Source organism: Pinus tabuliformis, chromosome 7 (genome assembly GCF_031772625.1).
Source record: "Pinus tabuliformis cultivar Carrire ecotype Pingquan chromosome 7, CPIR1, whole genome shotgun sequence".
Classification (NCBI taxonomy): Eukaryota; Viridiplantae; Streptophyta; class Pinopsida; order Pinales; family Pinaceae; genus Pinus; species Pinus tabuliformis.
The window spans coordinates 731,627,966-731,638,561 of record NC_142293.1 but is presented as its reverse complement, the minus strand read 5'-3'; the positions used below and the strand labels follow the sequence as shown (position 1 = coordinate 731,638,561).

At 40.2% G+C, this 10,596-nt stretch overlaps 2 long non-coding RNA genes across 2 annotated transcripts; both read left to right on the top strand.

Annotated features, from left to right (window-relative positions):
- Positions 1-2,474: 2,474 nt before the first annotated feature.
- LOC149249617 (uncharacterized) lies at positions 2,475-2,886 on the top strand. The gene is made up of 3 exons (XR_016265886.1): positions 2,475-2,560; positions 2,693-2,759; positions 2,855-2,886. It is a non-coding gene; the product is annotated as an uncharacterized LOC149249617 (long non-coding RNA).
- A 7,298-nt stretch (positions 2,887-10,184) lies between these two features.
- Positions 10,185-10,596, top strand: LOC149249616 (uncharacterized). Its single transcript, XR_016265885.1, has 3 exons — positions 10,185-10,270; positions 10,403-10,469; positions 10,565-10,596. It is a non-coding gene; the product is annotated as an uncharacterized LOC149249616 (long non-coding RNA).

Here is a 10,596-nt window from a genome sequence, read left to right as displayed (position 1 = left end):
CGATAATGCAGCGGTGGTTGGAAGTACTGTGGTCGGACCATCACAGGTCACGCCACATTAACACATACGTATAACAAGTGACTGTTGATTCAAACCATGAAACGAACCAAATCTATATGTGCCTAAAACATATGACACCGCAAGTTCACCTTTACACATGGCACATGAATGTGGCAAAAGCATATGTATGTATTCGACCCGTATGCATATAGTGTTTAAACATTGAAATATGACTAAGACAGTTCGAATGATCTTTGATGCATATTTATATATAAGGTTGCATGCCTCCGTCTTCCAACTACAAGTGCAGCTGTAAGGACCGAAATCATATGTGCTTTATGCCAAACAATTATAATATGTGCTATATGGGCCGAATGCCAAATAGATATATAGTGTACTATAAAGAGTTAGATGCCAAGGTGATTATATACTTGATGTGCTTAATGATAGGTGGGATTGACCTATAATAAATTTTTTTTTATATGTATTTAGTAACAGAGGTGTGACATGCATGGAATAAGATTTTAATATTATGATTTATTTATAAATATTACATTATGAGAAAAAAGAAAAAGCTAATATAAAAAAAATTACAAATAAAATATATTAAAAATTTACTGCTCATTTATTTCTTCACACACACACACACACACACACACACACACACACACACACACACACACACGCACACACACACACACACACACACACACATATATTATATGATAAATTAAAAAGTTAAAATAAAATAAAATAGATATTTTAAATAATAAATTTATATATATTATAAATGTTATAATTTATAATGGATAAATAAATTGAGAAAAAACTAATGGTGAATAAAAAAGTGACATATCTCTTCACTTCATTCATTGAGTCAACTTTCTTTGAAAATAATGATATATTTTTTTAAATAAAAAATAACCAAATAAATTATTTTTGTAAAATAAAAATTAACCAAATAGATGCTACAAACAAAATATGATGTGAAATAAAAAAGTAATATCTCATAATTTGAAAACAAATATTTTTGCAATAAAACATGATAGATAATTAATGGTTATTAGAATAGAATTTGAACATCAATTCAACTAATTACAAATGTTATTGCAAAATACATTATTTCACACAGATAAATTAGATATTTCAAGCATTGTGGAAATAAACCAAGGTTGACAACAAAAAAATGTTATTTATTTCAACGAACAACTAGGAATAAGAGGAATATAAACATTATTCCTTAGGAGGAATGTAAATGCCCATAATCCAAGGGTTATGAGCATCAAACTAATAGTGAAGACAAAGAGAATTTAGCAAAATCAAAAAACACAATGCTATGTATTTGAAAAAAAAAATAGGAATAAGAGTACTATAAACATTATTCCTTAGAAGGAATGTAAACATTCATAATGCAAGGGTTATTAAAATTAAATTAATGGTGAAGACAAAGAGAATGTAGCACAATCAAGAAATTCTAGAGGAGTTGGCAGCATGGTGGATGATAAAATAGGACTACTCATAATAATTAGCATAGTTGTATAAATTAAATGGGTGATAAAAAATGTTACCAGTGATTAAAATAATAATGTTCTATTTAATTTATGTAACACTCAACTTTTGTAATGGGAAAATAGAGTAAAAGTCCCAAATACAACTCATAAAAAATGTGTATATTTTTAAAAATATTCCCAAATTATGAAATTTAAATCAAAGATATATTTTATTATTATAAAAGATAGAAATTTTTGAAACCATTTAAAGGGGGTTGAGAGGGAGAGAGAGAGAGGGGGAGGGAGGGAGGGCGAAGAGTAGCAAGAGAGAGATGGAGAGAGGGAGGGAAACAATGATGGAGAGAGAGGGCATGAGAGAGTGAGAGAGAGAGAGAGAGAGAGGTGGGGGTAGAATGAAAGGGGCGAAATAGGGAGGATTTGAGGGATAGCACAGGGGAGGTGTCACACTCCCTTCTATAAACCAAAATTACAGCCATAAAAAAAAAAAAATTATGATATGGTTAACTTTACACTTGCAATCTTATATTTAATATTCACTTATCGTATAATCCATCTACCACATGATCACATAAGGGTTGGTGTAAGTTGTAATGGTTTATGGTTCAATACTTTGACACCACGGATATACATATGGTGTTTAAAGCTCAAACTATACGTGCTGCAAATCCTTTATTAATGATATATATATTGGCACTTGTGAGTTGACGGCATTCAATTGGTGTTTACTGCCAAATGGCAGAGTAAGCACGCCAGCTCACTGCTACCGTAGCCAAATGGCCCCTCATCACGTGAAGGCCATGTGGTCTAAGAGGGTTGACCAACCCCGGGATTTACGCTCGGCCTCCCGCCCAAAATCGACGATAGGGATCACTCGGCTCCATCGGACGGTCCTGCCTTACTTAGGGTTTGGTCTTGTGTATAAAAGTTCAAGGGTCTCCGTTTATGACTCATTTGTTCACCTACCAGTCATCGACCTCCTCCGCTGAGTTACGCTGCAACTTCCAGGCTCTTTGTTCTGCTCCAGATCGTCACTCCTCTGCCTCCTCCAGGTTTGCTGCGCCTCCCTATCTCATTTTACTGCTGGTTATGTCTCATTGTGTCCCGTTTCTGCACTACCATAACTAGTTTATGACTCACTGAATGAATACTAATCAATCAGGGTTTGTTTGAACGTTTGCTAGGTTCCGCCTCATGCCGCAGCTCATTTGCTTCAACCGCTGAAGGGTTTCGGTTCCAAGGCAGTTCCAGGTAAGTCGTTTCCTCCAGGGTTTCTATTGTTTGTATTGAGTGCGATTCAGGGTTGTATCATGACTGAGACGGCCCATTCTCCACCTGTGTCTCAGGTTGCTTCTGGACCAAACCTTTATGCAGCTATGCAAGGCAGCCTTTCTGGAATGGCCGTTCCAGCTGTGCCTAGGTTATGGCCTCGACGCTTATGTTCTATTAACTGTTAAATTCTGTTCAAACTCTGTATTCTGTAGTTTTATCAGATCTAGATCTATTCTATGCTTTTGACATTTACGAACAGATTATACATCTGTATAAATTCAACATCATCCATCGTATTTGAAGATGTGATTGTTTTTGGCCGACCTGGTTTCTAAAGGTCACTGTTTCTGACTGAGCTTTATAATGATAACTCTGTTCTATTTAATGTTCAACTCCGTCACTGGTGAATGGCTTCGGCTTGTTTTTAGTTATAATATTCTCATACTGTTATCGTGCCAGGTAGCGGCTATTCATGGTTTCACAGTATCACATATTATATGTCTGCGGCTGCGATTAAGGGTTTCCTTATCTACTTTATTTTTAAATATATATACGTCTCTGAATTAATTCCGGTTAATACCAGTTCACTTACATTTCCATGCCAAGGGTTAATAAGCTTATAATGAGCTCCTATATACACTGTTGTCTTTTCCTTTGTTCATTTGCATCACAGTTATAATAAGTTCTTGATTACGGTTTTTCTGAGTTAAGAAATCTATAGTTTCCCATTGTATTGTTTTCCATGGCACTGCTCTCGGCTTATTGACTCTACACAGCGAGAGGATAGATTTACATTCACTCCATGAATGTACAGTCTATCCCTTTTCGCACACAGTCTCACCATACGTTACTACATGTACTGTATTCATATGCCTGGTTCACGCTTTTACTTGATTCCTGGTATTTACTTTTCGGCATTATATTTAACTTCTCGATTGTAATATACATTTACTCTTATTTTCATTTCTGTAACTAGGGTTTGATGAATGTATCCCTTTGCATCCGTCTTATCACCTGTCAGTAGTCATTACACACATAACTGGAAAGTAGTTAAAGGTATTAAATTGTTATTCCGTGTATATTATCATATTTTTACAAATACTTGCGAAACTGGTTTGGACACATACGTAAGTTCTTTCTTTAGAGTTATGTCTCCCTTTATTTACTCTGTTGAGGAAATGTATACCGAACAAGGTTATACTTCTCGGTCTAATGTTTACAAGAGACTTATTTCTGTGTCGGATTACCTAAACCCCCTAGGGTTAACTGCCAACTCGGCTTCCTTTAACTACTCAGGTCTTTACAAGGTAAGACCAATTATCTTCCTGGATAAGCTATCAAAGAAATTGGTCTTTCTGTTAATACAGAATTCCTGTGTAAGTTTGATAGTAGTATTCCACCTGAATGTCTATGTCACAGTTTCATTCTGTCTATTTAATAACAATAATTTTACTCTAAACATCGAACACAGCAACCTTTTAAGTAAAGATATATCTGAGTACTTCAATACCTGAACCTTTCTTAACTAAAGTTAAAGAAGCGTACCTGGTGCTCGATCACAGGGGTGCTTTGTTTTCAGTAGTCACCTGTAGAGTTTTCACTCTTAACCGCCCAACCATGAGATCCACTACGCTGGATTCTCCCCCCTAGCCGTCTTGCAGGCCTGCAGCCCTCAACAAGACTTAAGCACCACGGTGCTGGGTCATCTGATCACAACCAGACATAACCCGTTTTTTTTCACTCTGCAACTCCTCTCTGGAATCTCTCCTCTGCCTGTTCCCAAACAGCCCAGAGGTTTTCCTTTTCCCCCCTCTTCAGGGTGAGAGGCAGTTGTCTTTCTTTTTCAGTTTCTTAATTGATTAATTTCTTTTAATAGAAAAGCCTCTTTTGGAGGCTGCCAGCATTTCATTCAACACATGTGTAAAATAATTCATTGCATTTTCTTTTAACAAATAATAATGTCTTTTAAAAACAAGTTATCACCCATATTGTTTTTACCACAGCATTTACCGGAAATTACAAGTTACCAGGGTTATTACATCTGCCCCCCCTGGGATTGGACGTCGTCCCGATGTCCATTCTCATTAAAAAAAATTAGGATAGGCTTTTCTGAAAAGTTCCTCATCTTCCCATGTAGCCTCCTCAGGACTATAATGCTGCCACAGCACCTTAATTTGGGTAATAACCCGTTTCCGCAGCCGCACTTCTCTCCGGTCGAGAATGCTCTGTGGTTCGACTAGGACCCCGCCTTCCGGTTCGACCTGCAAACAACCAGCACTTAGTCAATTTCCATTAAGTTTGGTTGTATAATCAAACCAATCGAGTCAATTCTTACCCGTACATCTTGCCATTGGATGACATGTCTAGGGTCATACACATATTTCTTTAGGACAGAAACATGAAACACATTGTGAATCTTAATGTGACTGGGTAAAGCAAGTTGGTAAGCCACCGGCCCCACCCTAGCTAGAATCTGAAATGGTCCAAAATATCGGGGAGCCAGCTTGGCGCACCCGCTCCACTGCAGTGTGCTCCTTCTGGTTTGAATCCTTACAAACACATGGTCACCCACTTTATATTCTGCAAATCTTCTTTTCCTATCTGCGAAACTTTTCTGTCTGTCTTGTGCAATCTTTAAGTTTGCTTGCACTTTCTTTACCATCTCTTCCATGTCTTTTAACATTTCCGGACCCAAACTCAATTTATCCTCTAGCCCACTCCAACTTGAGGGTGTGCGGCACTTTCGCCCATACAAAACCTCAAAGGGACTTAACTGGGTGGAGGTATGATACCCGTTATTATAGGCAAATTCCACTAAATGCAAATACTCTTCCCACTGATTAGGCTTGAGCATCACATTTGCCCTTAACATATCTTCCAATACCTGATTGACTCGCTCCGTTTGGCCATCCGTTTGCGGGTGGTAAGCTGTGCTGAAATTCAGCTGGGTACCCAACTCTGCAAACAATGTTTTCCAAAAAATAGATGTGAACTTCACATCACGGTCCGATATGATTACCTTTGGCATTCCATGCAAGCGGAACACATTCTGCATAAAGAGATGTGCAATTTGTACCGCCTTGTAAGTAGACTGCACAGGTATAAAGTGTGCTGCTTTACTTAGTTTATAAACTACGACCATAATAGAATCATTACCCTTCTTTGTCTGTGGTAACCCGGTTATAAAATCCATGGAGATGGTTTCCCATTTCCATTCCGGAATAGGCAAAGGCTGTAACAGTCCTGCTGGATGTTGGTGTTCAGCCTTAATTTGCTGACATTCCAGGCATTTTGCCAAATATTCCACCACTTGCCTCTTCATCCTTGGCCAGTAATACTCTTTCCTGAGTGCTGTAATCATCTTTTGGTATCCTGGATGACCAGCATAATGACTGGTGTGAAATTCGTCTAGGATCAGCTTCTTAAGATCATCGGAATTAGGTACATACATTTTCTTATTGAAATACAGCAATCCAATATTATCCAGTGTGTACTCTTGCTGTAACTGTCCATGGTCAGACTGCTGTATCTGCTGCTTCAGCTGTTGATATGCTGAATCGCTGTCCGCTGCTATTTTTATTTGTTCTACTAACGAACTCCGCCACCGGCTGGCTGAAAGTTCACACAAACAATGAACTTTCCGACTTAAGGCATCTGCCACCCGATTTTCCTTGCCCTTTAAATGTTTTATTTCGAAATCAAATCCACTGAGAAAATCTGCCCAACGGCCTTGTCTCGCATTCAAAGTGGGTTGATTGAAGTAATGCGTTAAACTATGATGGTCAGTTAACAGCAGAAATTTCTTTCCGAGAAGGTAATGTCGCCACATCTTAAGTGCATGAATTACGGCAGTTAATTCCAAGTCGTAGGCAGAGTATCTCTGCTCGTGTTCCTTCAATTTCCTTGATTCATATGCAATTACCTTACCTTCCTGCATTAATACTCCCCCCACGCCCTCTTTGCTTGCATCGGTGCATACCACGTATTCCTTATTAGGATCTGCGATTCTTAAGATGGGTGCGGTGGTGAGTAGGTGTTTCAAGCGGTCGAAACTCTGCTGGCACTCTGCTGTCCACTTAAATGCCCTTCCTTTCTTTTGCAATGAGGTAATAGGGTAGGCTATTCTTGAAAAGCCCTCCACAAATCTCCTGTAATAGCCAGCTAGCCCCATGAAAGACCTGATGTCCGAAACATCCTTGGGCGTAGGCCATTCCATAATCGATTTTATCTTCTCGGGGTCAACCGCAATTCCCTCATTTGTAATTACATGCCCCAAATACTGAATTTCCTCTTTAAAGAAATCACATTTGCTAAATTTAGCATAAAGCTGATGCTCCCGGAGAGTTTGCAACACCAATCTAAGGTGCTCCTCATGTTCTCGCTGGGAACGGGAATATATCAATATGTCATCGATAAATATCAGCACAAACTTGTCCAAAAACTGGTGAAACACGCTATTCATCATGCACATGAAAGTGGCAGGTGCATTGGTTAAACCGAAAGGTAGCACTACGAATTCGTAGTGCCCGTAGCGTGTTCGGAACGCAGTTTTGGCGATGTCCTCATCCTTGATCCTGATCTGATGATAACCAGATCGCAGATCAATTTTGGAGAACAACTTTGCTCCTTTCACCTGATCAAAGAGTTCGTCTATTCTGGGTAGAGGGTACTTGTTTTTGACCGTGAGCTTGTTCAGCTGTCGGTAATCTATGCACATGCGAAGGGTCCCATCCTTCTTCTTCACAAACAATACTGGAGCCCCCCAAGGTGACACACTAGGTCGAATGTACTGTTTATCCAGCAATTCCTGGAGCTGCATCTTTAATTCCGTTAACTCTGGTATGCTCATCCGATATGGTGCCCTTGATACTGGGGCTGCCCCTGGTATCAATTCAATAGTGAAATCTATGTCTCTTCTTGGGGGCAGACCCGGGATATCTTCAGGAAAAACATCTGTGAATTCCTGCACCACTGGTATGTCATTTAATGCAGACATCTTATCTTTCTGGTTCACATAACCAACCTGTACGGCGTAAATCTGGCATTTCTTTCTTACACATTTGGCCAGCTGAGTTGCAGTGATAGGTCGGATCTGAACAGGATGTTTAATTCCCTGTAATTCCTGCTGCTGTCCCACATCATCTTTATAGTATATGGTCTTGGTCTTGCAATTCACCAGTGACCAGTGCTTTTCCAGCCAATCCATGCCAATAAGAATGTCATAGGAGCCCAATGGAAGTACATTCAAGTCTGCTGTCACAGGCTGTCCAGCTATACTGAAAGCGCAGTTATTAACTTTCGCTAGAACTCGCCTTTTGGCTCCTGTAGCTAACTGGACTAGCCATGGGTTTTTGAATTTTTCTGATGGTAACTTACAATGTTTCACTACTTTTGGACTAACATAACTTAGAGTAGCTCCTGGATCAATAAGTACAGCTACAGCAAGGGTTGAAATCTTACCTTCGAATTCCACCATGGAAGGTTGATATTCTGCCTGTCGGTCCTCCAATGCTGCATTGATCCTCGGTACGCTGCGTGCCACATCCCCTACAGTGGAAGCTTCATGGACATGGGATATCTGATCTGTTCTTTTTCGCTGTGGGCAGTTCCTAGCATAGTGCGGTCCCTCGCATACCCAACATTGAACTGGAGGTCTGGTTCCTTCAACCTCTGATTTAGCAGGGAGCTCACTCATCCTGCTCTCGTTTGGCTTAGGACGGAAAGTACCCTTACTTGTGCTTCTGTTCAACTGCCCTTTTCCAACCCCTTTGCCACCATTTCCGCGGCTGCCTTTGTTGCTTCCGACATTTCTGCTACCTTTTCTCTCATTCCATTTCCTGCTTGGAATTTCTCCCTTTTGTTTGTTCTGCTGGTAGCAAATTCTGGCCTTCCTAATTGCCTCATCCATGGTTCGAGGGTTATCAAACTCAATTCGTTCTCTTATATAAGCTGGCAAACTACTCACAAACCTCTGCACCTTGGCCTTCTCCTCTTTTATGTAGGGCACATAACGCAATAGCGAAGTAAAGCGATTTATGAATTCATCCATGGATTGTTGTCCTAGTCATAAATCATGAAATTCTCGCGCCTTCTCATCATAAAAGCGCTCAGTTAAATACCTCTCCTTAAAATATTTCTGAAATTTTTCCCAGGTTATGCTCTGCTCAGTTACACCCTTCACAATTTTAATCTCTTCCCACCACAGGGTGGCTTTGCCCTGCAACTGGAATGTGGCCAAACGTGCCTTCAGATTTTGATCATATTCATACAATTGAAAATATTTATTAATGTTGATCAGCCATGCTTCCGCCGCTTCCTCCTGCTCTCCATCGAAAAGCGGGGGCTTGATTTTACGAAATTCACCCTGTAATTTCGTTTTCTGTCTCTTGGTGGCCTGCTGCTCTTGTACATTGTCAGAATGGTCTTCATGTTCTTCTGAAAACTCAGGAGCATAGTTCCGTTCCTCAGTGCCCCCTCGTTGCTCTGCACTAGGACTGGGTAAGGGTGGATTTTGTTTTTCAGATAGGCTCTTCAATATTCTTTCTTGTTCCATGGTTAATCGTGCATTGTCTTCTCGCAAGCGTGCCATCTCACCCTTCAGTTCTTGAACTGTTTGAAGTATTGTCTGATTAGTACTGTGTGTCTCAGCACCAAGCTAAACCCATAGTCCTGTATTATCTGGTGGGATGCCGCCAGCTCCCGGCATTTCCTCCATCTTACTGTATAACTGTCAGCTGTTGAATGTCTCAATATATTCCTGGTTACACAAAAAACATGATTAATGACATTGTACTGTATACATGTATAAGATAATTGTTCTTTCTGTTCCCATTGCTGTTCCAGAGGTCTCAGTTTTGGAACTTGGGCTCTGATACCACATTGTCACACTCCCTTCTATAAACCAAAATTACAGCCATAAAAAAAAAAAATTTATGATATGGTTAACTTTACACTTGCAATCTTATATTTAATATTCACTTATCGTATAATCCATCTACCACATGATCACATAAGGGTTGGTGTAAGTTGTAATGGTTTATGGTTCAATACTTTGACACCACGGATATACATATGGTGTTTAAAGCTCAAACTATACGTGCTGCAAATCCTTTATTAATGATATATATATTGGCACTTGTGAGTTGACGGCATTCAATTGGTGTTTACTGCCAAATGGCAGAGTAAGCACGCCAGCTCACTGCTACCGTAGCCAAATGGCCCCTCATCACGTGAAGGCCATGTGGTCTAAGAGGGTTGACCAACCCCGGGATTTACGCTCGGCCTCCCGCCCAAAATCGACGATAGGGATCACTCGGCTCCATCGGACGGTCCTGCCTTACTTAGGGTTTGGTCTTGTGTATAAAAGTTCAAGGGTCTCCGTTTATGACTCATTTGTTCACCTACCAGTCATCGACCTCCTCCGCTGAGTTACGCTGCAACTTCCAGGCTCTTTGTTCTGCTCCAGATCGTCACTCCTCTGCCTCCTCCAGGTTTGCTGCGCCTCCCTATCTCATTTTACTGCTGGTTATGTCTCATTGTGTCCCGTTTCTGCACTACCATAACTAGTTTATGACTCACTGAATGAATACTAATCAATCAGGGTTTGTTTGAACGTTTGCTAGGTTCCGCCTCATGCCGCAGCTCATTTGCTTCAACCGCTGAAGGGTTTCGGTTCCAAGGCAGTTCCAGGTAAGTCGTTTCCTCCAGGGTTTCTATTGTTTGTATTGAGTGCGATTCAGGGTTGTATCATGACTGAGACGGCCCATTCTCCACCTGTGTCTCAGGTTGCTTCTGGACCAAACCTTTATGCAGCTAT